Below are 27,644 nucleotides of genomic sequence, written 5' to 3'. Positions count from 1 at the left end.
GCTGCAGTGAATGATCTCCATGGCAGCAGAAGGAGGAGCTATAGCAAAAGGAAAACAGAATTACCTAAGATGAAATAATAGATATTTATTAATGCAAGTTATTCAAAGCTATAGGTTACTAAGTCCAAGATTGGCCCTATATAAAAAATCAGGCATTTGTTTTAGAAGGCTCTGTCCTTTACTGGCCATGTGGCCTTGAGCAAATTATTCAAGCACTCTAAATCTTGACTTCCTCATACATAAAATGAGGATAAAAATGACTACCTAGTACAACTGTTGTGAAGAATAAGTAGCTTTATATATACTAATTGCCAGTATGCACTTAGGTAGTTTTGAAATTGTGATTGCTATCATCATTAATGTCATCATCAGTGTGAATTCTGGTTCATTTTTCAGTCTTTCACAAGTACAATAAAGCTATTGACTGTCACCTTGATATGTAACACATGAAGAACCCCAGGCTTTCTCTAACATGCTGATGCTCTTTTCATTTTCCTGTCAATGCTTTAAAGAGACAAATTCAGCACGAGAACAGTTTTGCTACTATTGATAATAATCTATAGAAAAAAATTTCCTATTTAAGTTTGGTTCTGAGTCATTAGATAATTTGGCAAATATATTCAAGACACTATATGAAGACAAAGAGAATAATTTATTTTGAAATGACATAAATTATTTTTTTAAAAACACAAACAATTAAATTGTTAAATATTTTCTAAAATTAAGAATTAGATCTAGCTTCTGGCTTAAGAAACTCACATATATTTTCTTATTACTCAGAATTCAGTAAGCAAAGGAATAATCTGAAAATAAACATGAAAATAAACATCAACAAAACAGATAAGTAAAACAATGGAATACAAAAAGCAAGATGTTTGGAAAAGCAAACAAGAATAACAGCAATAATAGTACTTGTACATATTAAAATGTTAGTACTATGCATATGAAAATATAGAGGCACAAGTTACTTGGTCAAGGTTACATAGCTAGAAAAGTCAGAGCCAGAAGTTGAAGCTAGGCAGTCCACTATTAAACACTAACTAGTATACACATCTTTATCCAGCTGCAGTAGAAGAGGGACCTGGCCTACTTAGGAGAATCCCAGAGAATCCGGACTCAGAAAAGGGCTCACACTCAACAAAGAAGTAAAGAGGTGGAGCTGAAACCATCGGAACTAACTTTAGTTAATTTCAGAAATCTTCCCCCAATACTATACTTATAGACATACTTCTTCACAGAACGGCATCAGACTTTTCTCTCGGAAATACTATTATCATTTTGAGGCAAAATTATTTTGAACTTAGAATTCTTTCCTGAGTTTAATCATCAAATCTAATGTAAGGAAACTAAAAAATGTTGATTTTTTTGGGTAGATTTTACAGTTTTTCCTGCCTGTGTTCTTAAATAAAATACAAATTAATAAATTTAAGAAAGGATAAGGAATGAAGAAAAGAGTGGATCCTAAAGACTTACACACACACACACACACACACACACACACACACACACACAAAGTAAAAGGTAGAATAAATGAATTCAGCAAAGTTGCAGGATACAAAATCAACAGACAAAAATTAATTACACTAGCATTGAACAGTATGAATAGTATGAAAAAAAATTAGAGATTCATATTTATAATAATATAAAAAATAATAAAATACTTAGATATAAACTTAACCAAGGAGGTCAAAGATAGCTACCCTTATAGCTACAAAATACTGTTGAAAAAAAAGAAAGAAGTTTTTATTTACTGGAAGATTTATTTTTGTAAAATGCCCATATAACCTAAAGTCATCTACAAATTCAATGCAATTTCTATCAAAATTCCAATGGCATTTTCAACAGAAAAAAAGAATCCTAAAATTTATATGAAATTACAAAGAATCCTGAATAGTCAAAACCATCTTGAGAAAAAACAAAGTTGAAAGCCTTACATATTCTGATTTTAAAACATAGTACAGCCTGACCAGGCAGTGGTGCACTGGATACAGCATCAGAATGGGACGTGGAGGACTCAGGTTCAAAACCCCAAGTTTGCCAGTTCGAGCATGGCTTGAAGCCCAAGGTCGCTGGCTTGAGCAAGGGGTCACTCGCTCTACTGTAGCCCCCAGGTCAAGGCACATATGAGAAAGCAATCAATGAACAACTAAGGTGCCACAACGAAGAAATGATGTTTCTCATCTCTCTCCCTTCCTGTCTGTCTGTCCCTATCTGTCCCTCTTTCAGTCCTTTCTCTGTCTCTCTCTGTCTCAGTTCCAAAAAAACAAAAACAAAACAAAACAACATAGTACTAAACTACAATAATCAAAATAGCCCAGTACTGGCATAAATACTGACATATAGAACTATAGAACAGAATAGAGAACCCAGAAATAAACCATCACATATACACTCAAATGATCTTTGACAAGAATATCAAGACTACACAGTGGTAAAAAGGTCAGTCTCTTCAACAAATGGTGGATAGCCACACACAAAAGGATAAAATGAGACCTTTATCCTACACTATACACAAAAATCGATTCAAAACTGACTAAAGAGTTAAACATAAGACTTGAAACTAGCCCTGGCCGGTTGGCTCAGCGGTAGAGCGTCGGCCTAGCGTGCGGAGGCCCCGGGTTCGATTCCCGGCCAGGGCACACAGGAGAAGCGCCCATTTGCTTCTCCACCCCTCCGCCGCACTTTCCTCTCTGTCCCTCTCTTCCCCTCCCGCAGCCAAGGCTCCATTGGAGCAAAGATGGCCCGGGCACTGGGGATGGCTCTGTGGCCTCTGCCCCAGGCGCTAGAGTGGCTCTGGTCGCAACATGGGGACGCCCAGGATGGGCAGAGCATCGCCCCTGGTGGGCGTGCCGGGTGGATCCCGGTCGGGCGCATGCGGGAGTCTGTCTGACTGTCTCTCCCTGTTTCCAGCTTCAGAAAAATGAAAAAAAAAAAAAAAAGAAGACTTGAAACTATAAAATTCCTTTAAAAAAAGAGGGGAAAAGGTTTTTTAACCTTGATCTTTTATTGGTCTTTGCAATATTTCTTGGATATGACATCAAAATCACTGGCAACAAAAGCAAAAATATACAGAAGAACTGCATCAGACTAAAGTTTCCGGATAGCAAAGGAAATAGTCAACAGAGTGAAAAGTCAACCTATATAATGGGGGAAAATATTTGCAAACTATGTATCTTATTAGTCATTATTATCCAAAATACATAAGGTGTTCCTATAACTCCATAACAATAAAACAAATAACTTGATTCAAAATGGGCAAAAAACTTGAATAGACATTTCTCCAAATAAGACCTAAAAATGGCCAACAGGTGTGTGTATACATGCTTGACATCACTAATTGTCAGGGAAATAAAAATCAAAACTACAATGATGTATATCACCTTACACCTATTAGGATGATCATTATAAACAAAACAAAACAAACCCCCAAAATACCAAGTGTTGATAAGGATATAAAGAAACTGTAACCCTCGTATACTGATAGTGGGAATGTAAAATGGTGCACCCACTATGTAAAACACAGTATGCAGGCTCCCTGAAAAATTAAAAATAAAACTATCACCCAGCCTTTCTTGGAAGATACTGTCTCCCTCTTCTGGGAGCTAGGAGGATAGAAATCCCCGTGCTCTTAACCATAACTGCTTAGATTGACGCTTCTGTCAGGCTGAGCTGCGAAAGGGATAAGGGGAATGTGGATTTTGGCTCAAGTGCCACAGACTCATTGTTCTTATCAAGATTTAGTAAGTTTTCTTTCATAAGTATTTCTTCATTTGCTATATGCTCTTAACACAATTTCCAGAGACTTTCCATTATTGCTTTTTAAAATGATTTTCAGCATTATATTAGTTTCACCAGAGAGAGGGTCTTCAGAGCTCCTATGCCATTTTGGAAGTATCTATCAGAACATTCATTGTTTTTTTAAATGACATAGAGGAGTGATGACACTAGAGCCAAACAGAGGAAATGTAATCATTGCAAACTTCTTCACTACAGTGAGCAATTACATCATTATAACTATGTAAAGGTTTTAATTTTTTTTAAATTTTATAATCAACTTTTAGGTAAATTACTTACAACAATGGTTATGAAATAAAATTATATAAGCAACCAATATAGTAAAATTAGGGGTAAGGAGATAAAAGGAGGAATAGAGTTGGAAGTAAAAGTGAGATTTATTTATCTCCTTCTACAAGGTAGGGAGTAAAGAGAATTATCTATGATGATGGAACAAGAAATGGAAATTTATATATGTTAATTATGGTTATTCAATTATTTATGGTTATAGAGAGTACAAGAATAATGGACTTTAGGATGTGATATAAGTGTATTGGAAAGAAAGGTATAGTGACAAGGAAAGCTGAGAGTGGGAGTAGAAAAGGAGCTAAATCCATATTTATAAGAGCAAAAGTCAATTAGTCATATTTAGCATTGGTAAACCAAGAAAAGGTAATATAAACATATTATTTAGACATAAGTAGGTACCACCAAAAATAAATAAAAAGCTCTGTTAAAAGTGTTGCCTTTGAGTGAACTGGTGCTTCAATTATAATCTTTCTATACTATTTTCATTTTCCAGGATGCATATGAATTATTTTGATAACAAGAAAATGTATTTGGAAAAAAATAATTGGTTCTCCTTGTGGCAGCCCTAAATTTACTTAATTCTGTATGTACAAGTTATCTCAAATTCCCGCCTGTGTTTAGCTTTGTCTTTTTTCTCTCTTAAAAATTCAAATTAATGCATCATGGGGAAACCATTCCAGTATTTCTCTTCAGCTTATCACACCCTGCTTGCTTAGAATTATATTCTCAAGATATCTGAATTATTTTTGACAGTAGAAGGCAACTTATCTTGTCATCAACTAATGTTCAAGAAATTAGCATCTTTGGCAGTATCTGTCTCTAGCAGTTTAAAGCTGGTTGTTTCTCAATGTCATTTTCAATATAGTCCAAAGCTTACTGCTTCTGTGACAAAGAAACATACTAAACTTGCTTTTTGGTCATTAATTTAGTGTAACCATTCTGTCTAGATTCTGAGATAAACAATTCTTAGAAAATCATTATCATTTCTTTTGGCATCTTAAAAAATGTCTCAAGATTCTATTTGTAAGCGTCACTAAAATAATGTCAGATTTAGCATTTACTTGCAGCCGTAACTATTTTTTCACTTTAGTTGACAGAAACTGCTTCATGTCTTTTTCCATGTAGAATAAGCATTGTAGAAATACTAAAAATACTAAGTTTTTTAAAAAAATCATTTTACAGAATTACTTTTGAATATTGAATACATAATACTTTGGTGATGTTTGACATATCAGACACTTGTTGTGCCACTTCAATTTCTATCACCCACCTCTTCTGCATAGGCTTCAACGGTCACTTTCAGTTGCAACACATTGATGCTTTGCTTCAGGCCACACTATGTATCTCTTGATTGCTCTCCTTATACTGCTGCTTCCCTTAACTAATGGGAAATGGAGGCCAATAGGATATGCTTCCCCTTTTTATCCCTAGGCAAACAGTTGAGTTGCATTTCATAAGCCTTCTTAAAGATCTGATCAAATCAAGCATTAATCACCTGTATTTATGCCCAAAACTAGATTTCTCGTTGGCCTTATCTCCTTTCTTACATCACTGTATTAGTCTACATGATAAAATACCATAGACTTGGTGGCATAAACAACAGAAATTTCTTTTCTCACAGACCTGGATGCTGCAAGTGCAAGATCAGGCACCACCATGGTTGGGTTTTGGTGAAAGTTCTCTTTCTGGTACAGAGATGGCCATCTTACTGCAGTGTCTTCACATGACAGAATTCTCTCTCTCTCTCTCTCTCTCTCTCTCTCTCTCTCTCTCTCTCCCTCTCCTTATAAGAACACTGTTTATCAGATTTGGGCCCTACCCTTATAACCTTATAACCTCATTTAACCTTGATTACCTCTTAAAGACTCTATTTCCAAATATATTTACAATGGAAGTTAGGGCTTCAACATATGAATTTTGAGGGGACACAATTTTGTGTATAGCAATTGTTCTCCCTGTCTCAAGCTGTGCTTTTAGGGGAACCCAGGTTATAGTATGTTTTGTTCTATATGTAAGGCAACACAGAAAAAAAGACCTATTGAAAACCTAAGTTGGCCCTGGCCAATTGGCTCAATAGATAGAGTATCAGCCCAGCATGCAGACATCCCGGGTTTGATCCCCAGTCAGGGCACTAATGAGAAGCGACTATCTGTTTCTCTTCCCCTTCTTTTACCCCTTCTCTCCCTCTTCCCCTCTCAGAGCTAGTGGCTCGATTGGTTTGAGAGTCAGCCTGGGGTACTGAGCATAGCTCAGTTGATTCAAGCATTGGACACAGATAGGCGTTGTTGGGTAGATTCTGGTCAGGGTACATGAAGAAGTCTGTCTGTCTGTCTCCCTTCCTATACCTTAAGAAAAAAACACCCTAAGTCATAAAGAAATTATTCGCAATTATAACTGAAAAAAAGTTAATGAGTTACTTTTTTTTCTTTTTTTTTGTATTTTTCTGAAGCTGGAAACGGGGAGAGATAGTCAGACTCCCGCATGCACCCGACCGGGATCCACCCGGCACACCCACACCAGGGGGTGATGCTCTGCCCCTCGGGGGGGGGTCGCTTTGTTGCGACCAGAGCCACTCCAGCACCTGGGGCAGAGGCCAAGGAGCCATCCCCAGCGCCCGGGGCCATCTTTTGCTCCAATGGAGCCTGGCTGTGGGAGGGGAAGAGAGAGACAGAGAGGAAGGAGAGGGGGAGGGGTGGAGAAGCAGATGGGCGCTTCTCCTGTGTGCCCTGGCCGGGAATCGAACCCGGGACTTCTGCACGCCAGGCCGATGCTCTACCACTGAGCCAACTGGCCAGGGCCATTGAGTTACTTTTTAAGTGAGTTAAAAATTCAATACCAAACTTAGCAAGATGTCATGCTAAGTGTAACATTGAATAAGATAGACATGATCCGGGGGCTTTCTTTAAATGTAGGAAAAAATTGCTTATTAGTCAATCACACAATTATATAAATGTATTTGTGAAAAATACTATAAGGAAATCTAGGTTGCTAAAAAGCCTTGAGACTGGGTGCTCAGGAAAAACTGAAAATGAGGCTTAAACTGAGATCTAAAAGTTGAAAAATTTAGTAAGTAATGGTGTGGGTGGGTAGTGGGGTGGTGGACTAGAGAGAGCATACAGCAGGTGGAGAGGCATAGGGCAGGAAACAGACAGGCTCAGAAAGATCAGTGTGGCTGAAGCCAGAGGGGGTGGGGGAAGAGGTGGCGGTGGGACTGTGAAAGAGGCAAGGACCAGACCACGCAGAGTGAGCCCTAACATTTTGAATGTAAAAATGAGAACAGTAGGACAGCTTTGAAGAATTTTTTTATTCCATTGGTGCTGTGGGTTTTGCTGACTAGGTAGCCCCCATAAAGTTTGTATTGTAAATTTAAAATATTAGATGTAGGCATATCTAGAACAGCTGTAGCTCAAGCTCTGAAGGAATGTTACTGAAAAAAAGTACTTGGAGCATTGAGAGGTCTCACAAGAAGAGTTTGTAGACATAATAGAGAATTGTGATAGGGAAGATTCTACATTGACATCCATCACAAAGAAGTGTGGGTGGCAGAGCAGGTGAGGCCTAAAGCTCTAGAGCCACCACAGATACCTAATCCATGTTTTTTTGTTCTTGTTTTTGTGACAGAGACAGAGAGATAGAGACAGAGAGAAGGACAGATAGGAACAGACAGACAGGAAGGGAGAGAGACGAGAAGCACCAGTTCTTTGTTGTGGTACCTCAGTTGTTCATTGATTGCTTTCTCATATGTGCCTTGATGGCAAGGGAGGGGGGACTACAGAAGAGCAAGTGACCCCTTGCTCAAGCCAGCGACTTTGGACTTCAAGACAATGACCTTTGAGCTCAAGCCAGCGACCATAGGGTCATGTCTATGATCCCACACTCAAGCTAGTGACCCTGCACTCAAGCTGGTGAGTAAACACTGAAGCTGGATTAGCCCCCACTCAAGCTGAATGAGCGCGCGCTCAAGCCAGCAACCTCGGGGTTTCAAACCTGGGTATTCTGTATCCCACTCCGACACTCTATCCATTGTGCCACCACCTGGTCAGGCACCTAATCCATGTTATCACACATGTAAGAGCTGCAAGTTACGCCAAGATCTGATTTCTGAGTCCCAGGTTGGAATCCAAAGACAAACTCTAATATGAATAAGCTTTTCATATTTAATGAGGACACCCAGGTTCTGGTTTAGTAGAGCTTCTGGTAGCATGTCTATAGTCTAAAATAAGATGAGTACTTATTTAAAAAAAAAAAGTAGAACCCTGGACAGTTGGCTCAGCCGTAGACCGTCAGCCTGGTATGTGGATGTTCCAGGTTCAATTCCCAGTCAGGGCACACAGGAGAAGCAACCATCTGTTTCTCCACCCCTTCCTCTTCTCTTTCTTTCTCTCTTTCTTTCCCTTCCTGCATCCAGGGCTCAAAGGATTTGAGGGAGTTGACCCCAGGTGCTGAGAATGGCTCCATGGCCTCACCTTAGATGCTAAAATAGCTCTGTTGCCAAGCAACAGAGTGGCAGCCCCAGATGGGCAGAGAATTGCCAGGTTGGGTGCTTGCCAGGGGGATCCCAGTCAGGGCACATGCAGGAGTTCGTCTCTCTGCCTCCCCACCTCTCACTTAATAATAATAATAATAATAATAATAATAATAATAATAATAATAAAAGTAGAACCTAAAGGACTTGAACTGATCCTGGATCCGACTCCAAATAAGGCTTCGATACTACACCTTTGGTAGCCTCCAAAAAACTATCAGTTGGGTCAATAATGTCTTATCCTGAATCTCTTACTCCAATTTTACAGCTGTTCCAGGATTAAATGGAAAAGCATTAGGTAAAAAAGCAAGGCTCAGAGGCCTTCAAATGCCTTGCTACTCTTTTGCTTATACATATATGATTCTGCCAACCTCTGCTTATAAGCCAGTTCACAAATAAAAGGTAGTATGGTTCATGATGGGGAAATTCTCACAAATTGATCTTTCTGTGACTTCACCTCAGGAATAAAGGACCAATACTATAGGAGTTTGATGGGAAACCATTGTAATACTCTGAAAATTTGGTAAAAGTAAATTTATTAATAATGATAAAAGGTAACTAAAATTCAAAATAGGGAAAATATGTCAAATTTCTTGTAAAGGTCACATCATAAGAGAGAATTAGTATTATAGTAGATATATACAACATGTGAGTATGTATGTATGCATATATGTGTGTATATATATAACATAATTTTATTTGAAAGGAAAAATTTTATTTGAAATAATAATTTTATTTGATAGGAAGTTGGGGACAAAAAACATATATTAGCACCAAAAGGCCCATTAATGGAGATTTGAGGTTACATCATTTGTATGTTTTAGCAAATCACTAAACAAACAAACTCTTCTAAATTTTTTTACCCAAGTAGCAAAAACAAAGCAAACTGCTAGTTCTGACTCATTTGAATAATAAGCAAGTAAACTTAAGATATATTTTGATTCTAAAATAAATTCTTAAAAGCTTTAACTCATGTCTTTACTTTTATTTACATTGGGGAAAATTAATCATCATTTCGAAAGAAATTTTAGTTATTGCTTAAAGATTAAAGTACTAACCCTTTTTAAAAAGGGTAGGGGGCAAATCAGGATGATGTCATCATCTTGCTGGGACTCATGGGGGAACCTGGCTTTTGAGAACCAGTATCATGGCATCCAGCCCATAAGAACAGCCTGTCCATCTCAACAGCAACCTGGCCAATTTGGGGGCCAATTACCCCTGGATGCTGGCCTCAGGGGCCAACTACCTACACCTGGGCATTTTGTTCAAACATCACCTTTGGTCATCTTGTGGCAAAATGTCACCAAAAGCAGCTAGGCCAGGATCCTTTCTTTGACATGCACAGAATGGTATCCAGGTTGAGACAGTAGTTGCAGTAGGAACCAATCAATATACATTTTACCTCAAAGATACTGAGAACCCAGGGGCTTCTATTAAAGACATTTGGGAGAATGGGATGAAAGTTGGACTTGCTATCAAACTAGGACACACAGTTGAATATTTGATACCATGGCTAAACAGATAGATAAGGTCATGGTTATGCTAGTGGAACCTGTGTTTGGAGGGTAGAAATTCATGGAAGATATAATACCAAACGTTCACTTGTTGAGGACCCAGTTTCTGTCTTCAGATACAGAATTCAATGGTGGAGGAGTCAGTTCTGACACCTTCTACAACTGTGCAGACACAGGGGCTAACATGAGTGTGTCTGGCGGTGCTGTATGGAATAAAGACCCAGATCTGGGATGAACTGGTTTGATTAAAATGTTTTCTTCATTGATGAACTCCCAAGGAGCCCAATGTTTCCGCTCATAAAAATTTCATTTTATTGGAAAACAAGAATGTTGGCTACACATCCAATGGAATGAGGCAGTGCTGCTTCCCTGAGCCATTATTGGTTCCAATGACTAAAACTCTTCATGAAAAATATTCTAAGAGGTTAGATACTAGAGTGTATACCTACATTTTTAGTGATGGAAATTAAAGATTTGTGTGGTGAAGTACTCTGTTTTTACTGGGAGACCTGATTTTAATAAAGAGTAAAAATATAGCTATATTATGATGAATAGAAATGTATCTTAATGCCTAAAGAAGAATAATAGCAATTATGAAAAAAATGTTTCTCTGCACTGGTGAGAACTTTCTGTTGTTTTCCATCTATTTTCCAAAAACAAAGGCAGTCTTTATGTTTTCCCTATTATGTGTTATTTGTGATTTGTGTATATGGTTGTAATAAGTCTAGAATGAAACTTATAAAAAACAAGCTTGGATGTGGCTGGGATGACATACCGTATTCTTCTTTCATTTAAAAGATCTATTTTTTCCCTTTTAATTTTATACTTTATACATCAAAATTATTTTTAAAATGTATGAAGCCCCAGAGTTTTCAGGTAATCTGTTTTAAAATATAAGCATGGAGGCCCTGGCCGGTTGGCTCAGTGGTAGAGCGTCGGCCTGGCGTTCAGAAGTCCCAGGTTCGATTCCCGGCCAGGGCACACAGGAGAAGCACTCATCTGTTTCTCCACCCCTCCCCCTCTCCTTCCTCTCTGTCTCTCTCTTCCCCTCCCGCAGCTGAGGCTCCATTGGAGCAAAGATGGCCCGGGCGCTGGGGATGGCCCCTTGGCCTCTGCCCCAGGCGCTAGAGTGGCTCTGGTCGCAACAGAGTCACGCCCCGGAGGGACAGAGCATCGCCCCCTGGTGGGCAGAGTGTCGCCCCCTGGTGGGTGTGCCGGGTGGATCCCGGTCGGGCGCATGCGGGAGTCTGTCTGACTGTCTCTCCCCGTTTCCAGCTTCAGAAAAAAAATAATAATAAATAAATAAAATAAAATAAAACATAAGCATGGATTCTTACCAGGATGTTTTCTTGTCAGCTTTGCTGAAAGGGCAGATTATTCAGTGATTTCTAACCCCTTCCTCTTTAATGCCACCTATCATTCTTTTTTTTTTATTCTTTCTCTTTTTCAAAATTTTTATTAATTTTAATTTATTGCATTAACATAGATTCAAGTGTCCCACTCAACATAACACGTGTTCCCCATCACCCCCCACCTTTTGCCCCTCTCCCCCTAACTCCCTCCCCCCTTCCCTCTGGGACTTACTGCTCTGTTATCTGTATCTATGTGTTATGTATATATAACTTCACTAATCCCTTCACCCTCTCTGATCCCATCCCCTCCTGCCCCTTCCCTCTGACAGCTGTCCCTCTGCTCCCTGTGCCACCACCTATCATTCTCAAGAACATTAAATAAATACTGAGCTCTGAGTGGAAAGAAAAATAAAGCCTCCATTTGGAAGTAATTTTGAGATAAATCTTGACTTTGTCCCTTTCGACCTATTTGACCTCAGGAAATCACATAACCTCACTGAGCTTTTATTAACTCATTTTACATCGAATATAATTATAACAATTGTGCCGGGTCATGTTGAGGTTTCAAAAAGTATTATAACATATGTAAATCTTCTAATACTGTTCCTAGAATTTAGTAGATGCTCAATATAAAGTATTTTATCACATATGTTTGTTATATGGCTTATAAAATACTTTGATATAATCTCATTAAATCTCAGATCACTCCTGTGATTAGGACAGGTATTTTTGTCCCCACTTAAAAAACAATGAGAAACTAAAACTCAGCAGCAGTCTGGCACCATAGTAAAGATGAGGGAAGGCGTAAGATTCCTGGTCTGTTCTCCTTTTCTAAATGAAGCTGGAAGGAGGTAGAGCATGCAAAGGAAGCTTCTTTTACTTAACACTGTCTTAACTCCAGCCTAACTTTATTCTGTAGCAGAACAAAATGGCTGAGAATATTCTGGACCTACAGATCTTGGTCCCAATGATAAATATTTTATTATTCTAAAAAAGACCAGGTAGGTAAAGAGAGGATAGAGTACAGAGTCAATCCATAAACTAACATATTTATAACTGTGTTGAAAATTATAATTAGAACACAAATATGTATCAACCATTTTATTTTTTATGTAATCAACATGGCAAAATTTTTTTTAAAAAGACAGGTATTTACAATAATTTTTGGCATAAATTGTCAGAATTTTTAAAAATGTAAAATAAGTCTTATAAAGGTCATGTGTGGGGCATCCAACTTTAAGGAAGAGAAACTTTTTATATTCCTGAAGCTGTAGATCCTGGGATGAGTATGAGAATATAGGAAACTGAAGACAGTGAGCGGAGGGACAAAAGTGCTACCTGCCTTCACCTCCGTGCTGGAAAACCCAACCAGCTGAGCATGTGGGAGTGAGAAAGCAGCAGATGACATGGAGAAGTGCTCAGAGATCCACCAGTTAGAACTTCAAGGTCCTTTTTGATAGATGGCATCCAACCCATTGGTCAAGAGCTCTTAAACATGGGCCTTGTGATCATGTGCCTGGTTTCTGAAATTGGCATATGCTCTCTAAAGTCTCCTTTGTAGAATCATAAAAAAGTACCTACTCTGTTAGATTAAAATAATTATGTTAGATAGTTGCCTAGGCATATATATATGCTATCAGGTTTAAGTAATCTGAACATACAAAAGAACTGCCTCAAATCCTTACCCAGTTTTGTCATGAATTCAAATAATGGTATCATAGACGACTACTGCATGATAGGGCTGCCAAAAGAACACTGTTAATATCATTTATTAGCTGCAATAGTCTCTTTTCTGTTAAAGTAAATTAGTAACGCATTGCCTGAATTTATTAGATCAAGTGGTATAAGAATTCTGCCTTTTAGGTAGCTAATGATTAGAATTATCTAAGTTAGTTATTCTGCTATTTTACATAAGAAAAAATGACCCAATATCATAGTTCAATAGGAAACATTTTGCATTTTCTGAAAATTTGTGGAAAGTAAATTTCTATAAGATAAAAGGATACTAAAATAAAAAATATACAGCAAGTTTTTTGCAGAAGTAACGTAACAAAAGAGAAAGGACACTATAGTAGATGCATGAGTACATCTATGTACAAATATGTGTGTATACATACTAGCTATTATATATTTACATGATATACATACAGCTACCACATGCATAACACGAGGCACTTTGTTTTCTAGTTTAATAGTTTGATTTCTACATTTTATAGATGGAGGAAAGTAAGTGTTTGATAACTTATCCAATGCCATATATGCTGATAGAATTACATATGAATCCAGGTCTGTTTGACCCTGAAACCGCCGCTCTTTCAGCTACACTATGCTTCCTCCAGATGCAACTCTTCGCCGTTTCCGTCAGCACAGCCAGGTGACTGAGATGGCCCCAGAACAAACGAAGTCATCTACGTCTCACTGCACAGGGTTCCTAGCTTCCCCTTTCAGGACCTCTCTCCTTTAAGATATTCCCCTTCCCCCAAGCCCTGGCAGCTCTGCTGTCCTAACATGATAACTACACCACCACTCTCCAGATTACTATTTCTCACAGCCTCACCTAAACCCGGCCTGGTTTGACTTCTTCATTCACTTTGCTTGTGTGGGCACCATTTCCTCAGGGCCCTGGTTTGTTTTTCAAAGTGCCTGTATGGTGTCAGTGAGGACATACATACCATTGGGAGTACATTGACATTTTAGCAGTGATGTTCTGAAAGTACTAAAATGGTATTAAAATGGTGAGTTTATAGAAAAGACACTATTTTGGAGAGTCGGGTCTGTAAGTGGACATTAGTTATCTATGCCTCCTAATAAGGCCTACCTCTTGTTAAAACCATTACTCATTCATAAATAAATTCCAAAGAGGGAAAATATGTTTTCTAATATAAAAATATATATTTTACACATGACAGGTATCATGTATAGCCAACCAACAACCAAATCATTGTTTTGTGCTGAGTTAGGTGACTGACAACAACTACCCTCAGGAAACAGAACTGCTCCTTCCTCAGTCAGCACCTCTGATATTTGAAATCTCAGTAGAGAGTTTTCAGAGGTTACATGCTTGGACAAGAAGTTTGAAAAAGATCTCTTTAGGCCCTGGCCAGTTGGCTCAGTGGTAGAGCATCGGCCTGGCGTGCAGGAGTCCCGGGTTTGATTCCCGGCCAGGCCACATAGGAGAGGCGCCCATCTGTTTCTCCACCCCTCCCCCTCTCCTTCCTCTCTGTCTCTCTCTTCTCCTCCCGCAGCCAAGGCTCCATTGGAGCAAAGTTTGCCTAGGCGCTGAGGATGGCTCCATGGCCTCTGCCTCAGGCGCTAGAATGGCCCTGGTTGCAACAGAGCAATGCCCCAGATGGGCAGAGCATCGCCCCTGGTGGGCGTGCCGGGTGGATCCCGGTCGGACGCATGCGGAGTCTGTCTGACTGCCTCCCCGTTTCCAACTTCAAAAAAAAACCAAAAAAAAAAAAAAGATCTCTTTACCCAACTCTTGGTGGTTCAAAGAAGACTCTGGATACTTACCAGACATCCGAAATAAATAAATCAATAGTGAAATGAGATAAAATAATTCCACTTTCCTGTTTTTCACCTATACTGCTGAACATAGTCAAATAACTCCAATCCAAAACAGCAAAAAGAAAAAGAAAGGAAAAATAAACTAGACAGCAATATAAAGAGATAAAATATAAGTTTGAACTAAGTGTTTCTATTAATTTCATCTAAAGTAATTTTTAGTGACTCTGGCCATAAGATAAAAGTATTAATGAAAAAAAATCTTTAGGTACAAAAATGCTTAGAACACTGACTTTGGACTCTTCAGCCACGGTTCCTATGCTCAGGCAAATCCAAGCATGTATCTGAACACTTTCAGACAAGTTACTTAACTTCTCTATATTTGCTCTCTTTTTTTTTTTTTTTTTTTTTTTTTTTGTATTTTTCTGAAGCTGGAAATGGGGAGAAACAGTCAGACAGACTCCCGCACGCCCACCAGGGGCGACGCTCTGCCCACCAGGGGCGACGCTCTGCCCCTCTGGGGCATCGCTCTGCCGCGACCAGAGCCATTCTAGCCCCTGGGGCAGAGGCCAAGGAGCTATCCCCAGCGCCCAGGCCATCTTTGCTCCAATGGAGCCTTGGTTGCGGGAGGGGAAGAGAGAGACAGAGAGGAAGGAGGAGGGGGTGGAGAAGCAAATGGGCGCTTCTCCTATGTGCCCTGGCCGGGAATCGAACCCAGGTCCCCCGCATGCCAGGCCGATGCTCTACTGCTGAGCCAACCGGCCAGGGCCTATATTTGCTTTCTTAAAGTGGGGATAATAATAGCAGTCAATTTCAAGGATTATTAAGAAGGTGAAATAAATTAACACACATAAAAGCACCTAGAACAGGATCTGGCATAAGTAAATCCTAATTAGGTGTTAAGTATCATCATTATTGTTATTGTTGTTATTACTCTTGTTACTAGAGTAGAAAGTTCAATAATCCAAAGGCAATAGAATGGGCAATATCTTTACTCTTTTATATTTTTAAAAATACAAGTATAAAATGCCAATAATTCTGACTGTGGTACTAGAATGTTTGGCTTAAAATACACTCTTCACCAAACACTGTCCATTACTGTCCGCCCCAACAACCGAAAACCTTCCCTCTCCCCCGCCCAATGTGTGTGCTCTAAGCCATCTTGTTTATATAAATGGCTATAGAGTGATTAAATAAACATTATAATTAAATGCTCTCATCCAGAAGTCTCTGCTTTTGTTTCAAGGCTAATGGAGGTGATCAGTCTTCTTTCCATGAGAAGAGCCTGTGGCTGTCTTCTGGAAAACTAATTTGATAGAACTCCCTTCAACATTATTACTAATTTTAGTCCTGCATTACAGATTATCTCTTTTTGTCTTTGTAGTTATTATTAGTACCTTCCTGTATGTGCTGAGCAGTAACGGCTTGTGATCTATTTTTTTTTTTCAAGTCTTTTTATTTACTAAATTAGCCCCCAGAGCACTATGTAGCAAGTTAGGTATTAATATATGGCATAAAATCAGAGAATTATAATCTATCTGTAGAAGCCAAACATGTTTTTTATGCCTATTCTTTTTCTACTTCAAAAGTATTTTTGAATTACCAAAATAATACAACCAGACTCTAAAATATTAATAAAATAAAAACAAAAAGAAAATCTCTCATAGCCTTTCCACTAGTTACTACAATTTTTGACATATTTCTTTCAGTAGTTTTATTATGTTTTCAACATATTTTATAGCAGACAATGTTTTTCAGTGCCCTTGCTGGACTTTGAGAACCAGTGTGACATGATCTGAGTTGGGCTGTAGGAGAATAATACTGACTGCTACAAAGAGGACAGTCTGTGGAAGAGCAAGTGTAAAATCGGAGATACCAGCTGGAAAGTAACTGTAATAATTTAGACAAGAGACTATGGAAGTAGAGAGTATGGTAAGTAGTGTTTAAATTTTGTGTAGAGATCTAGTATATTTGTTGAGGAGTCTGGGTGTATGGGAGAATAGTCAAAACTAAATCCATGGTTTTTTCATTGGAACAGTGGAAAGGATGGATTGCCACTAACAGGGAGAAAGATCTCAGAAAGTTTGTTGTTAACAATGCCAATCATAAATAGAACTAAACTGTAAGCATTTACTCAGTTTACTAGTTTTCTAGGGCTACTATACCAAAATACCAAAGACTGGGGGACTTAAACAATCAAAATTTATTTTCCTACAGTTCTAGAAGCTATATGTCTGTGGTCAAAGTGTTATCAAGGTTGATTTCCCTGGCCGGTTAATTCAGTGGTCAGTGGGCATGTGGATGTCCTGGGTTCAATTCCTGGTCAGGGCACAAAGGAAAAGCAAATGTCTGCCTCTTCACCCCTCCAGTAGCTATGAGTCCATTAGTCCAGGTGTGTCGCCCCAGTGCTGAGGATGGCTCCGTTGACCCACCACCTCAGGTGCTAAAAATAGCTCAGTTGCAAACCTGGCCCCAGGTAGACAGAACATCAGCCCCAGACAGGAGTTGCCAGGTGGATCCTGGTCGGGGTACATGCAGGAATCTATCTGTCTCCCCTCCTCTCAACTTGGAAAATGAAAAATAAAAAAGGTTGATTTTTTCTCAGGCCTTCCTTTAGCTTGCAGATGCTACCCTCTTGCTGTGTCCTCACACGGTCTTTTCAATGTGTGTGTACAATTTGGTGTCTCTTTGTGTGTCCACATTTTCTCTTCTTATAATGACACCAGTCAGATTTGATTAGGACCCATCCATAAACTCATTTGACCATATTTCCTCTTTAATAGCCCTATTTCCAAATACAACTATGTTCTAAGTTACTGAGGGTTGGGGTTTCCACATACAAATTTTGATAGAACACAATTCAACCCATAACACCAAGTGATATGATTTCAGAGTGAGTAGGGCCACTTCTCTTACCCCCTAAACTCTGCTCTCATAATTGAAAAAACAAATCTACCATAAGTGCTTCATTCTTTCAAATAAGAAAATCAAACTTGCTGGAAGAAATAAAAGTAGTCTCCTACTAATCATCTTTGAAGCAACTTCTTATAGACTCTGAAAACACCAAGTAGGTATCTATGTAATGAAGAGACGAGCTAGATAATGGGGAAGGGGGATAAGTAGAAGAAGCAGAACTAGCCTCAACAAAGAGTTCCCTGAAACTAGTAATGAGCATTCATTCACATATTTTGTTACTCTTCACAGTAAATTTTTAATTTGCAGAAAAAAATATTTATAAAGGTAGTTTTTTGGGTTACCTATAAAAACTTTTGCCTGCAACTCAGAACTATGACAATAGAACGTTTTTACAAAGTAAACTTCTTCCTTTCCCAGTGTTAAATATACATACCCCTCCACTTGATGTTTTCCTGGTAAACAATAAATGTAAAGTACCTAAGCTGAACACCTTATGTTATCAAGAATTGAACTTGAAAATAGAAAAATGTGTTAAACTAACTGAACTTGGCTAATTCTATAAATATTGAGTAGAAATAGTGTTAGGAGCAATTAATCTACTAATTTCCATAGTTAAAGGGAAGTATTTCTTTCTCCAAAATAAGTTATTAGTAATGGCTCTAGGCATTCTTTTAGCAGGACTAAAACTATAAAGTTTGTAATGGTGACACTTAACATTTATAACAATGAATGAATCATGGAGCTACATTTTACATGATCAAGAATAATCTGCTCAGAATTTCCCAGCAGCATGCCAGACCAGGCAGTGGTGCAGTGGATAGAGCACCAGACTGGGATGTAAAGGACCCAGGTTCAAAAGCCTGAGGTTGCCAGCTTGTGCGCCAGCTCATCCGGCTTGCGCATGGGATCATAGACAAGCCATGGTCACTGGCTTGAGCAAGGGGTCACTCACTCTGCTGTAGGCCCCCCTCTACGCCCCACTCCCCAACCTCTGTCAAGGCACATACGAGGAAGGAATCAATGAACAACTAAGGAGACTAAGAGGCCGCAACAAAGAATTGATCCTTCTCATCTCTTTCCCTTCCTGTCTTTCCCTATCTGTCCCTCTCTCTGTATTTCTCTCTGTCTTTCTTTGTCTCTCTCTCTCTCTCTCTCTCTCTCTCTCTCTCTCTCGTACACAAAAGACAAATTTTCTCAGCAGGAATGGCAAATACCTTCATTAAAATGATCAAATCATATACAAAGGGCCAACAGTGGCATTATACTAATAAAGAATCCATGTCAATGTGCTCAAGAGGTGAGATAAAGTTGAGTAGCAAAATGAGATCATACCATCTAATAGAAAAAGCATAACACTGAGAAGTGTGGGCTCTACTTTTTGTCATGCTTTATATGATTATTAATAAGTCATTAAATAAATTTTATCTGCTCCGTAGCATTGCAGTAAATATAAAGTGATATAGGTATTTAAAGGAACTTTAAAAGAAAAATTGTTAACCTCCCTGTAATTAAAACTTCAGTGAATTATTTTAACTGATGTTTAGAAACTAAAATTGCTAGATAGTTGCTAGATCAATGGTTTACAACTTTTTATAGCTATGTATTTCTATCTTTTCTGTCAAATAACTACATGTTTTTATCATTCTTCTTTTTTTAATTTACATTGGGTTTTAAGGATATAAAAATACAGTAGAATTCTTGGAAGAACATTTTATTATGAATACTTGATTTCAAAAGAAAAACTCTGGTGCCTATTTAAGCTTTGTCTGCTTTTCTCTGACTGCATGTGTATCAGTAGTTAAGAGATAGAGCTTTAAAAAATTTTTAAAGTTCCAGCAGTTGGAAAACTATTAAGAAAATGGAAGATCTCACCGTCTACAGGCAAATTATGCTATAGTGTGTCTCAGGAAGGCAAATATAAGGAAATTATTTCCTCAGTTGTACATACTGGTGTGTGTGTCTATATATAAAATAAACATTTATTGGGAAATATTGGCAAAATATATCCTGCTTTTTTTTAACATTTTATTTTGTTTTTATTTTATTTATTCATTTTTTTAGAGAGGAGAGAGAGATAGGGGGGAGGAGCTGGAGGCATCAACTCCCATATGTGCCTTGACCAGGCAAGCCCAGGGTTTCGAACCAGCGACCTCAGCATTTCCAGGTCGACGCTTTATCCACTGCGCCACCACAGGACAGGCTATCCTGCTTTTATAATTAAAAAAATTAAACAATGTGTGCTTCGTTCTTTCAGATATCAAAATAAATTTTTTGGAAGAAATAAAATTAGCCATCTACTAATCATTCTCACTGAGAATGCTATCACATCTCAACAAAGTGAACTCCTGTGTATTTGGTACGCAAACACATGAACTGTGGTCCTTCCATGCGTCTTAAAGAAGAAACCACCAATTGCTGCTTAGTAGTCTCCGTCTAATATGAATGTCCGTACAAATTTCTGCCCTTTCATAGCTACTTGACAGGAAAGTATGAAAAATAAAGATATTTTAGGTTTTCAAATCTATAGTTACAGAAAAAGAAAATAATAGCTAGAGGTAGATCTGAGAAGTAACATTTTTAAGACACTTAGGAAGGCTTACTGGCACCTGCCAGGCCCCTGGCTTTCTGGAAGCAGAAAGACAAAGAGACATTACTCTTGTATGCAAACACTCATAATCCATTAGAAACAGCAAGGATAAAACAGGTAAATAATAAGCTTATACTGGATACTATTGCTACTGGAGATAAGACTTTATCATTAAAACAAGAATTTAGCTCAAAATAGGAAGTGAAAACAAAAATAGCAACTGTTTGGATTAAGAATCAACAGTAAGATGGTTTGCCAAGAAACTTATTCACTGAATAATGGTCTATTGAGTGTCTATTATTATATTTATTTGATTCAAAGATGTCAGATAATATACTTTTTTAATATCAGCTTTTAAATAGAGAAAAAGCTTTATGTTAAAGATGCATATGACTTGTAAGAAGCACTTCAGAAATATAAAACAAACAAACAAACATTAATTTTATGACACATGCCAAACACGTGGCTAATACAGGGGTACAAATGTGCTTGCCTAGTGGTCACATACCTAACATCATGGAGACTAAGCTAGTGGAGTCACACATACATTACAGAAATAAACACATACAAATAAAATTTAAAGTTATGTTGCAAGCAATTCTGGGTAAGTTTAGTCAAGTGTATATGTAGTAAAAAAGTGATTTAAAAAGTTGAAATACAGAGGTTTCTCTAAATCTAAGTTTTATTCTTTGATTAGTGAGGACTAACCGGCCAATGAGCTGATAACCTCCCTTTCAACCTCTTCTCCCCACACCCCCTGTCAACCTTGGGAGTTCTGCTGCAGGTGCAGTCCTGCCTCTCACCAGATGACTTCTATACCATGTTGGCACCCTGTCTAAACTTTTAGTCAGAACTAGCTTTATGAATTTAGTTTGGGTATTTTTATCCTATATTAAGATTCTCATAACATCTCAAGTTTATTCAAAACTCTTAACTGAAATCTTTAAGAGTAGTGTGAAAGATACTGTGAAAGCACAATTGTCTTTACTTGTCAAACATGAGTGGTCAGGTGATGTCAATTATAATACAACCTGTTCAGTTAATCTGTATGCATTAAGTATTACAATAATATTATGCTGGGACTATGGGAGATAAAATTGTTATGTTTTCTACTTTAAAGAAAGCTTGAACCTAGTTAAGGGGATGAGAAAAATAATACTCTTCTATGAGCATGAAGTCAGGCAGTAAATGACATTTATCCAGAACAAATCACTGTCCTGAATTATGGAGAGAAGTGGTCCCCAACCTTTTTTGGGCCATGGACTGGTTTAATGTCAGAAAATATTTTCACAGACTGGCCTTTAGGATGGGACGGATAAATGCACAAAATAAAATTATGCAACCGGTGTAAAAACTGTGGTATTTTTAAATATATATAATTGTCGTACTTACGAGACAAGCGTCAAGAGTGAGTCTTAGTTGGATGTAACAGAGGGAAATAATGTAAGTTATTTATTCTTTCTCTGTGGACTGGTACCAAATGGCCCACGGACCAGTACCGGTCCGCAGCCCGGGGGTTGGGGACCACTGATGTAGAGGCTTGGTCTGGAAACTACAACAAAGAGATAGCAAAAAACAAACAAACAAACAAACTTCTCATAACCGACCAGTGAGATCACAGTGTCTAAAAGTTTGCTAATTATTGGATATTATTCAACTCCAGGTTGCTAAATTATTGGAAACTAGAGTAATAAACCCTGCTCTTTATTTTGATCCAACAAACTGCAAAGAGTTAATACAACCCTAATCTTTCTTTGGCTAACCGTATTTGAGAACATTAGAATATTATAATATATTTGAAGAAACATTTCATCTTCCATAAGCAGAATGCTTTATTCTATTTTTGCCATTTCTTAAAATCAAAGCAACCTAGAGAAAGTTATTTCCACAAACTCATTACTTATTGCTAACTTAAAAAATTCAGTTTGATCATCTGCTGTAATGTATATATTCTTGAAACTAAATTGATTATCTTGACACTTGCTCTTGGCACAATAAAAGGAAAGCTTACAGCTTCAAACACAAGGTCTACATGTTACCACATTCTAAGATTAGGATGCCAGAGGTACTAAGAAAGTCTTAAAGAAATCAAAGACATTTTGTTATTTGGTTGGTAAAACTATGAACTTAAGAAAATCTAAATATAAGTCCAAGTATAAATAATATCTTTGTAAAGGAGAAGAGATCTCTTTTTTCATATCTTACACCTAAGCAAAATATGTGAGCACATAAACATGTTAAGTTTGTAAAGACTGCAACTCAGATGTACTGCAGTCTAGTTTTGACATTTCCTAAGAATTTGTCTCATAAAAACTGTGAAAGCCCGAGGCTAGTAAAATCAGTAGAAAACTAGGTGAGCATGAGTATAACAACCCTTAAAACTGATTAAGTCACAGTAAAAAGAACAAAAAACCAACTAAAAGTGTCATGTAAACTTCATGAAACACAAAATGTTTCATCCAAAAGTGTGAGATTATACAATACATTAAAGTACCCATTTTTGTTAGAAATAACTTTTATTTATTTTCTTTACACATGACTAAAGGTATGCTAATAAGTATATAAATGATATGACTAGAAAAAAAGATTGGTCTTGCTTTTCCAAAGAGCAAGTAATGGCAATACTTGATCAGAGTCACGTCCATGAAGTGATTGCTACATAAAACCAGTGAATCATGGTGTGAAACTAAATGAAAGACAGTGCAGTAACCACATTTCCCAAGGACATTTATCCGCTGTGTTGTTTTTTGTTTGTTTGTTTTTTGTACCCACGTCAGGTCCAAGAGACATTAAAACCTCACAACCCATCAGGATGAATCAATCTTTCCATACCTCCTTTCTTCCTAATTCTGGTTGAGAAAGGCCCTAGAGCAATAGAACACAGTGATTAGCCCACGTTCCTGCTCAGCCTTCAATAAATTAGGTTTCAGATGTGCACACTGTAATAAAGTCTAAGTTTAACTTAAACTGATGGGGATCTTTTTTTCTTTAAGAAAGCAGGGATGGAAACAGAAATTTAGGATTTGTGCCCTCTTATCTTGATTGCCATGACAGGTAGGAATCATGGATAAATCAATCTATTGTTTATCTCGTATTATTCTCAAAGCATTTTTTTTTTTATTTAGCCCCACAATCTTGTTTTTGACTCCCAGAACTGTGCCACCCCAGATTTATCTACTCTGTCTCCATCATCTCTAATCTCTTTTTCTGTCTCTGTTCTCATTTTTAAACACACATAACTCTTTTCTAACACAAATGATCATTTGTGTGATCACATCACCTTCTCCAGCAGGCAGTTTTTCACTTTCTTTGACACCAAAATGGCCTACGCATACTTTTTCCATTTCTTTACCACCTACACCCCTCTTAATTTTTTTGTTAACTGGCTTCTAGTCATGCCTCTCCGCCCCCCACCCCCCATGCTATTTTTTAAAGTTAGCAATGATCTTTCTTTTTTATTCTGTTTGACCTTTATACCAAATCTCTCTAAGGATTTCCTGATACAATCTTGTTCCTTGCCTTCTAAAACCCGATGTTATTCATGTTTTTCCCCTTTTTTTATTGCCTCTTTCTAATGTTTTATCTATTGGTTATGATTTTTTTCATTCTTCTACCTTCTAGCTGTGACCATTATCCAGGGTTCAGTCCTTGCTTCTCTGATCTTTTTCCTTTCTAGACCATGGGATTTTAAACTGTGATCCTCAGTCTGAGTACCTTAGAAACAGCCACCAAGAATAAAGGGAACAGCTGAAAAGGTAGATAAATGCTATGTCTACTCTACACCACTTCAAACAGAATACAGGTAATTCTGTTTTCACCTGTTTTATGTGTTCCATATTGTTTCTTTTGGAGAATTATTTGTTTTTGTTAGTATAGTGAAAATTATACCAGAGTCATAAAGCCTGATTTCTTGTTTAACACTAGCTATATGACTTTAGAAAGATATTGCAAAACAATGATGAATTGCTTACATCCAAGCCTGCATCATTCCCTCCATCTGGACTCCATTGCTGCCCTATTCCTTGACAGCTTTCTAAATCCTACTGATTTTCATCTATGTCACTTCAACCAGAAAGTCTCCTCTGAACCCTAAATTTGAGTGAAGTGCTCCTCTGATGTAGTGCCATAGCATTCTGTACCAACCCCTTAGCATAGCACTTATTTCATTGTGTTGTCTAGTGGCATTCCTTATTAAACTGAAAACTCACTGAGGAAAGAATATTATGTATGATTTCCTTAGCACATAGTTCCTGACATGTTGTAGGTTTGAAAATCCAAGCAGAATAAGTATATATCTTAGCAAGGAGAGCCAAATTAGGGGACACTGCTCATTTTGCAACTGAAGGTAAATAGAGCGGCAAGGATCACTGTTATCACTCATTCTGATCAAACTGCTCCTCACCTCCTTTATCCATTTCTGAACCCTGTTCACAACACCCTCACACTTTGATTTTCTTGTCCAAAAACAGTTATACTGTTTAACACTATCTCAAAGACAAAAAAACATAAAGTACTAAAAATCACGTTATTTTCCAAAATGAAAGTTAAAAAATCACATGATCATATCAATAGATGCAGAAAGCATATGACAAAGTCCAGCACACATTTATGATAAAAAAAATTTAAAACACTCAGCAAAGTGAGAATATACCTCAACATAATAAAAGTCATATATGATAAATCCACAGCTAATATACTCAATGAAAAAAATAAACTAAAAATGTTTTACTTAAGATCAAGAACAAGACAGAGATATTCACTTTCATCACTCTTAGTTAATATAGTACTATAAGTCTTACAGCAATCAGACAAGAAGAAGAAATAAATGGCAGCTAAATGGGAAAGGAAGAAGTAAAAACTGTCATTATTTGCAGATGACATAATACTGTATATAGAGAACCCAAAAGATTCTACTCCAAACTATAGAACTGATAAATAAATTTAGTAAAGTAGAAAAATACAAAATAAATATTCAGATATTGGCTGTATTTTTATACACAAATAATGAACTATCAGAAATGAAATTAAGAAAACAAAACCATTTAAAATTACATCAAAAAATACCTAGGAATAAATTTAGCCAAGAAGGTAAACTACTTTTAAAATTCTAAGACATTGAAGAAAGAAACTGAAGATACAAATAAATTAAGCATATACTGTGTTCATGAATAGAAAACTTAACATTGTTAAAATATCCACACTCACATGGCTTAAAGCAATCTGCAGATTCAATGAAATTCTTATCAAAATACCAATGGAATTTTTCATAGAACTAGAACAAATAATTCTTAAATATACATGGAACTACAAAAAACCCCAAATAGCCACAGCTACCTGATATCAAACTATACTGTAATACTATAGTAATCAAAACAGTATAGTGCTGACATAAAAACAGACACATAGATCAATAGAACAGAATAGAGAGCCCAAAAAATAAACTCCCCTATGTGATCAATTAATATATAACAAAGGAAGAAAGAACATACAATTGAGTAAGAACAGTCTATTCAATAAATGGTGTAGGGAAAATGACAGAGATATGCAAAAATGAAACTAGATTGCCTTTATGTACCATATACAAGAATAAACTCAAAATGGATTAAAAACTTAAATATAAGTCTCAAAACCATAAAAATCCCAGAAGAAAACATAGACACCATAAAATATATGGTGCCAGGTGAGTAGTTGAAGTATTGGGAGGATTACTTTGTAAAGGATATGATTGTTTAACCACTATGCTTTACACCTGAAACTAATATACAATAATATTAAATGTAAACTATAATTGAAAAATAAGTCAAATTGTCCTCAGAGGACAATTTGACTTTGGGTGACAGGTATGCAACATAATTGAATGACAAGATAACCTGGAAATATTTTCTTTGAACATATGTACCCTGATTTATTAATGTCACCCTATTAAAATTAATAAAAATTTTAAAAAGTTTAAAAAAATAAAAGTTAAAAAGTTAAAAAATAAAATATAAATAAAAATCATGTTATTTTCAGTCCTATCATTACATCTTTCTTAACAAAACTATAACATTGCACTATTTTGGTTTAATTTTAACACTCTCAGTTCTTCTAATAACAAAGAAAGATAATAAATTTTCAAAACATTTGATGCCATTTCTAAGTAGTTAATAAGAGCATTGGTGTTTGATGCACAGGTTATAACTGATTCATAAAGAACATATTGCTTCAAATACTTGTATAAAAATATATACACACATGCAACAAAAATTCTACAAATTAAATCAAACAAAGGACAAATATAATGTTCACATACAGTATACAAACACAGCCTTAGAGAAATTTTAAGCTACTGGCATACTAACTAGAAAGAGCAATAGGTCTGATCCCATTTTTAATCTTAAACTGTATAGTAACTTCTACAGGTAATACCTGAGTACTTCCACCATATATGTCATAAGTTTCAAAAGCAATATTACATTTGCAAAAAATAAATGCTTATATAACAAAATTGACCTTGGTTCACTATCTACTTAACAGGGAATTTTTTTTCTTTTTCTTTTGTTTTTGTTTTTGTTTTTAGAGAGTGAGAGGTAGGAAGAGAGAGAGAGAAATATGGAGCTACTCCTGAATGTAGCCTGACCAGGGAATCCAACCAGCCACCTCCGTGCTCTGGGATGATGCTCCTACCAACCAAGCTATCCAGCCAGGGCTTAATTTCTTTTTTCCTTCCTTCCTTCCTTCCTTCCTTCCTTCCTTCCTTCCTTCCTTCCTTCCTTCCTTCCTTCCTTCCTTCCTTCCTTCCTTCCTTCCTTCCTTCCTTCCTTCCTTCCTTCCTTCCTTCCTTCCTTCCTTCCTTCCTTCCTTCCTTCCTTCCTTCCTTCCTTCCTTCCTTCCTTCCTTCCTTCCTTTTTCTTTCTTCCTTCCTTCCTTTCTTCTTTCCTTTCCTTTCCTTTTCCTTCCTTCCTTCCTTCCTTCCTTCCTTCCTTCCTTCCTTCCTTCCTTCCTTTTTTCCTTTTTTCCTTCCTTCCTTCCTTCCTTCCTTCCTTCCTTCCTTCCTTCCTTCCTTCCTTCCTTCTTTCTTTCTTTCTTTCTTTCTTTCTTTCTTCTTTTTCTCTTTCTTTCTTTCTTTCTTTCTTTTTCTTTCTTTCTTCCTTCCTTTCTTCTTTCCTTTCCTTTCCTTT

At 37.2% G+C, this 27,644-nt stretch overlaps 1 protein-coding gene and 1 pseudogene across 6 annotated transcripts in view; one reads left to right on the top strand and one right to left on the bottom strand.

The window, feature by feature from the left end:
* Positions 1–27,644, bottom strand: part of SLC4A10 (solute carrier family 4 member 10) — a 317,469-nt gene that overhangs the window by 50,028 nt on the left and 239,797 nt on the right. The window lies entirely within an intron of this gene.
* On the top strand, positions 317–10,357 carry LOC136378669 (ribulose-phosphate 3-epimerase-like; annotated as a pseudogene).

The sequence above is a fragment of the Saccopteryx leptura genome, chromosome 7 (genome assembly GCF_036850995.1).
Source record: "Saccopteryx leptura isolate mSacLep1 chromosome 7, mSacLep1_pri_phased_curated, whole genome shotgun sequence".
In the NCBI taxonomy this organism is placed as follows: Eukaryota; Metazoa; Chordata; class Mammalia; order Chiroptera; family Emballonuridae; genus Saccopteryx; species Saccopteryx leptura.
The sequence above is the reverse complement of the archived record's forward strand: the minus strand, read 5'-3'. Positions and strand labels throughout refer to the sequence as shown.